This window comes from Haemaphysalis longicornis, unplaced genomic scaffold (genome assembly GCF_048455015.1).
Source record: "Haemaphysalis longicornis isolate Haplotype H1 unplaced genomic scaffold, Haemaphysalis longicornis Haplotype H1 scaffold_1, whole genome shotgun sequence".
NCBI classification, from domain to species: domain Eukaryota; kingdom Metazoa; phylum Arthropoda; class Arachnida; order Ixodida; family Ixodidae; genus Haemaphysalis; species Haemaphysalis longicornis.
Window position 1 is genome coordinate 236,024,234 of NW_027526203.1, and position 5,575 is coordinate 236,029,808.

A 5,575-nucleotide genomic window follows, 5' to 3' on the forward strand; every position below is an offset into this window, starting at 1 on the left:
CATTCTGTTTGATCGTATCGCTTGAGTGCAAACGCACAGTTAACACACAGATAACTGCATTTACAGTGCACGTCCATATAACGTCACTCGTGCCCATATTACATGAATGCAATTTGAAATTGGGGTGTTTCTCACCATTTCTTTTGGTTAAACTCGCACCATGACAGCCTTCACCTTTGCCTATCAATTACATTTGCAGTGTGCTCGCTGCTTATACCCATGGACACAAACAATCCGCTGATGCTTTGACGTTCCAGGCACATCTTGAGATTCTCTTTGACGTTGACTATTGAGCCTGCGTAGAACCCATGGGTTTTCATATGTTGGAGTGCATGTATGTGTATTAGACATGATGGTCGGCCAAGTGTATACCCTTCCTGTTACCGTCTGTACAGCTTCTTCTCTGACCCTATCCCCTATCAGCTGGGTGTCCTGAATTAAGTCCCTTTGCATGAGGGGACTCAATAAAATCTGGCCAACATAGCATACAATAAAATCTGGCCAACATAGCATATACTGCCAGATATGCAGCGAGACGTTAAGGTTATGCCAATGCAGCAGTCATGTCATGAAGCGCCTAGCTAGTGTAACTTTTTAAGGACCCAGGTCCTAATTTGTCGTAGCATCATGTATGTGCCAATGTGAGAAGCTGAATGCATGATGGAAACTACCCAGCCACAATCTGTGCCACGGAATACGAGACTGCCAATGTTCTCACTCTTTCACATCCTTTGTATCTCAGATGTATTTCTGCCACATTTTACTGTAGTGAAATGGCTCACCACTACAGCTGCAATAATTTCGTCTGAAAAATCTTTTCAAGCGCTAAATACCATGCATTTATGATGCAAGAAGCGCATGCTTACCACACTTTTCCGCATACAAACGTATTTTGGGTAAACAATTTTAAGCAACAATTCAGTCCCCTCGAAAATATATACAAAAAGCGCAACAAACTGCCGATTTTCGGGTCTACTTTGCTAATCTCCTTAAAGGGGAAACTACTGTGCTGGGTTGTACGCGGTACATGTGTGGGGACACCAATGATTACCTTTTCTAGCTATCCGTGCTTTACACTTGTAATGCGCACATGCGACCAGTAAAATATCAGTGGCCGCGTCTAGCCTACGTCCTGAGCACTGTACGTTCCGCGCTGCTGTCATTTTGAAAACACACCGCGACTTCAGGCCACCCATTTAGGCATTCTGAACTTGCTGTGGTGCAAACTGTTGATAGCAGATGCCACCGCGCGGACATGCCGCAGCACGCTCACATAATCACGCTCGGACGGTGTCTTTTTAAGTGCGAATGCACTTTATAAGCGACCCCAAACCATCCACCGCCGGCGTCGGCGGCGGCGGCGGCGTCGGCGTCCGCAGTGCTCCTCTATATTTAAAAAAGAAACAGCATCCGGCGCCAGGTTTCGATCCGCGGACTTTGCGGCCGCAGCGCGACGCTCTACCGACCAAGCCACGGACGCGACGTGATATCAGCGTTAGTGACGCGCCTTATATCTTTAACGCATTCAAACTACGTCGTCAGCGGCGTGCGTTGGCGACTCAGCGGCGTTATAGCGGCTTGATAACTGCGTGGTGTACACGTGATACTACAAACCCGATGGAAGAGATGGAAGAGAAGGCGGCGAGGCGGTGGGCTGCGGGGGCCGAGCGCAAGCGCCGCAAGCGGGCCGACAACCGTGCATTCGCACTTTTACATTCTCCCCCTCGGGGAAATGCGGGGGAATTTTTTTTGCGTGGGACGTGGGTTGTTCGAATGGGGCCACTCGGCTGCTACACACCATCGGCATACATCAGGCGGTCACAGGTCAGCATTACTCGAGAGCGGTTATTTCACTGGCTTGGTCCCCGCATACGGCAACGTTCTCGCACTTTCTGATAGTGCGTCTAACTTTGTCAACTCTGCTTTATCTTCGTTGTCGACCCAAGAAATTCAGGGCTTTCAGATCATAGGAGGCCATGTTCGGATACAGCAGCAGCGGCGGCTTCCGCAAGAACGAACAAAAAATGCTTTGTTTAGAAAACTTATAGCAATTCAGTAGCTTTTTATTTTTATTAAAATGTAAATAAATCTGCATTTTGTATTACACTACGCGATATTAAAACAACTGTTGTTAACATGATGTCACTATGACGTATTTATGACGTCACGTGGGGCAGGAGCCATTGCGAGGGAGCTCAGTCTTGTGCCCCGCGTGGGGTTCCAGACGCTGCCTATATCTTTTTGTGACTGGATAAACACTTGTCAAAATGTTAGCTCATGTGCAGCGCCCATGCGGCGCTGATAGTTTTGTGTTCAGCCGTGCAAGCCTGGCACAGGCGCGAGTGACCGGTTTGTGAAGATAAACACAGTTCGTTTGGTTCGTTCTGGGCAAACGGCTCGGCATGTGCTCATGTCTTTGGCGGGCCTGATGGCCCACTCCTGTTCGCAGTAGTCACTTCCTACCGCTCGGCCACCCGTACTTCTACACATCTAACAACTAGTATTTTCATTATGTGGATGAGCACAATGCAGTTACACAGTACTATTTTACATTCATAAATCCTGGCCAGTGGTGAAGGTAATCATGGGAGCATACTGTTTTTTTCCTTTGTCTAGATATCCATTAGGTGTGGAATGGAGGTAACGTTTATATTAGGTGCACAAGTGAACATTTTGCTATGATGTTTTAATGACAGACTTTTTTTATTAATGCTGGCAAAGACGCTAACTTTTTTTTTTCTCTGACCGCCTACAGAGCCATACTTGTGATCATAAGACAATGTAGCGCAGTTTATTTTTGTGGCCACACAGGTGGAAAAAACATTGAACGAAAGAAATGTGAAGTGTGTGCGCTTCTTCCAGTGCTTGCCGAAAGGAATGCGATGGCCGTCAGCCACAGCCCCTTCATTGTGCACCTGTTCTACAGCCTTCAAACCCCCGTCTACATCCACCTGGTGAGCGCGAGCTTCACAGCTTTCCAGATCAGCGGTTTAGTCCTATGCTTTCTGCTTGTAGACGAGAGGGGGGATACAGCTGTAGATACGCTGCGGTAGACACAAAGCGATTTCTGAATGAACATTGAGCTGTGTGGTGGGGGGAGTTCTGGGTTAAAGTGTAAAACCGGAACTTGTGGTACACAAAATTTGTTTACTCGAATATATGCATTAATGCGGTCAGGAAGCTTGTTAGGGAGGAAAGTGCATATGTTGATAACAAGGACACAGCTGTAGTTAGTTATTTACTGCTCTCTGTACACTGATTTTTTTAGTTGATTTCATGTGATTGATGCTACCACAAAAGGTCAATCAAAGCAGTACTCCATTTTCATAGTTTTGGGCCCAGCATGCATAACTGATAGGCTCCCAGAGGTCAGATACTTCTATGCACTTGTTACCTGTTTTACAGGAGCATTGAAACCATATGGAAAGTAGAAAATGAGGTCAAGTTTTAGTTCTACAAAAAATAATGGTCGCCATCCCGCCCTGCGAAAGTGAATGTCCAGCGAAGCTGTTGTTAACCACTACACATGCTGATGGGGGAGGGTAAGAAATGTTCCTCACCGTCTCGGCGGGTTGTCGCTTGCGCTTGGCTTCTCTGCCAGCAAATGGCAAGTCCTGCCCAGCCTGACATATGCGCTCGGCGTCTTGGGCAAGAACTGCTCTATTCAGTAACACTAGTCCTGCCTAGCCTTCGAATATAATCTGCAAACATAATCTTTACCAGGAACACAGGGTGGGTTGACAGGAACCCTATCATCCATAATGCAGTTTCGATGCTTCTTTTGTGGTTTTTTTAAACGAATACTTAGCTCTATGCTGTATGCCTGATTACACATGCGCTCGGCATCTTAAGCGAGAACTGCTGGGCCCTGTCTGAGTTTTTTGTTTACGACATGAAATTTTCCGCCCAACTAGAGGCTAACAGCTTCGCTGTAAAAAAATAATTACACTCAAACATCGTTATGACGTAATGAGATATAACGAAATAATGAATATAACAAAGTAAATGAAATTACCCTTGAAATCTCCTAGAGACCCATGCGTTTGAAACCTGGTTGTAACGAAGTAAAATAGCCCTGTCAATAGATATAACAAACAATATTAGTCTCGTCCCCCAACAAAAACCCCACCATGGTGCGTGAAGTGCTCCGCAGAGTTCCACACTCGTTCGGCGCCGCTGTTTTAAAACTCCCGCGTCGCCACGCATGACCGAGCCAGCCATCCTCTTCGCTCAGTCAGCGGGATAAAGCAAGAAGCATGGCTCTCTCAACGTGAATGCCAAGGTGCTATTGTCGCAGATGTCACCGGAAAAACTGACGCAAGCGACGACGAAGACGCCGTGGTCTACAATGCCCACGAGTTCGACGTGCCAGTGTCGTCGCACGCACTCGATGAGGCTAACCTTCTACATCGTTTCTTCATTGTCCATGTCGACGGCGAAAACGGCATCACCCGTTAAGGCCGATGCCGTTCTTGCCGTAGCCAGGGGCACCGAAGAAACTTTTTTCAGTGGTGGCCACCGCTGAAAAGGCAGTCTTTTACTTCAGATGTCTTAAACAAAGGAGCATCACGGATTCTTTTCCAGCTGCGTCTACCGGACAATAACAAGGCAGAGCTCGCATTGAGCAAGCAAAATATTTGTCTTCCATTCAATTTACTTCGCATGCGTCGTCGCGTAGCAGTAGAATGGGCCGGGAGGTGATTTCCTTCTTTGCACGCTCATAGGTGTGCATCCAACTGATCATATATTGCCGTAAACTGTTGCAGTGATGTGATAGCTGCGCCAATTGCGCCTAACTGCGCGAGAGGTAAATCCTGCTACATCCCATTGGACCACAGATATCTGTAGGACGTCCGTTTTACAGCCGAACGTCCTAGTCCCGCGCTCGACGTCGAGCGGATGTACTTTGGATGTATTTTTTTGGTAAACGCGAACGTCTGTTCAGTTTGGCCCGACGGACGTCTGAGCTACGTTTGTGCAAGGACGTTTACTATAGGGACTGGTCACTGCTCAGAGGGCGCGACGAATAAGCATGGAGGAAAGAAAAGTTTAGGAGGGAGCGTCACGTGACAATCGTGAAGCCTAGTCATAAAAAAAATAAAAAGGAAAAACTGATGGGAGTTCCACTCTCACGTGACAGCAGTGACAGGCAAGCGATAGTTCTTTGCGCCTCATATGGCCCTTCGCCGACGCTGCGTGCGTGCGTCTATCCGTTTGGTTGCCGGGCCGTACGCGTATTCGAGTTTCGGCGACGAGTCGTTGCGCGCAGCGGCCTGATCGTGCGGGCAAAGTGGTCGGACGGGAGAGGCAGAAAACATCTGTTTACTGAGCTTTCGGACCCGTCGAAGTTGACGCCGTAGTCGGAGAGTTGTGTGCCGCCGCCGCGTGCAGAAGTGGAGATGATCTCTTCAACTTTGCCTGAGCGGCAAAGTTGAAAAGATCAACCATTTCAACCATTTCTTTAACCATTTACTGCCAAGGCGCAGTCAGTCCACAATTCAGCAAGGTCCCTCGCAGGCGTATCGAGCATTCGTTTTTTTTTTTTTTCATATACGTATCGCACCGATCGAGCGGT